Here is a 444-nt window from a genome sequence, read left to right on the forward strand (position 1 = left end):
CTGTATGTAATAAATGCACACACACAAAATCCCTTTCTTTGTGCCCAAAGAAGTTTAAGTCTTACAGCAATTCTGTATTCACAGTATGTTCCCGCTCTTACGTATGCTCGAGAGTATCGTGGACTAGTTAGCACTTGCTTTGTGTCAAGAGCTATTTTACTCTGGAAAAAAAATAATATGACGTTAAAGTCGGCTCGGTTTACTTGGCATACTTAATGTTTTCAAAAAATTTCGGGGATTGTAAAGGCAACTTGGGGGCTTCGTTTCATTCTGACCTTCAAACACCCGTGGAGGGAGTTGGAAGGAAAACGAGAACCGGATTTGTGAGGCTTCCCCTCGCTCACGAAGGAGGGGCCACGAAAAGCGGCTCGGATGCGGTACCTGTGCCCGAGGCATGGACCCGTTCAGCCTGGCACAAACAGGATCCCCCACATATAGGAGGCA

At 46.4% G+C, this 444-nt stretch overlaps 1 long non-coding RNA gene across 1 annotated transcript in view; it reads right to left on the reverse strand.

The window, feature by feature from the left end:
• The window catches only part of LOC119582122, a 7774-nt gene extending 7611 nt beyond the window's left edge, over positions 1–163 (reverse strand). The window contains exon 1 of the long non-coding RNA XR_005229618.1: positions 66–163. This is a non-coding gene — a long non-coding RNA (uncharacterized LOC119582122). The remainder of the gene's footprint in view (positions 1–65) is intronic.
• Positions 164–444: the final 281 nt, after the last annotated feature.

This window comes from Penaeus monodon, chromosome 15 (assembly GCF_015228065.2).
Source record: "Penaeus monodon isolate SGIC_2016 chromosome 15, NSTDA_Pmon_1, whole genome shotgun sequence".
Taxonomy (NCBI): domain Eukaryota; kingdom Metazoa; phylum Arthropoda; class Malacostraca; order Decapoda; family Penaeidae; genus Penaeus; species Penaeus monodon.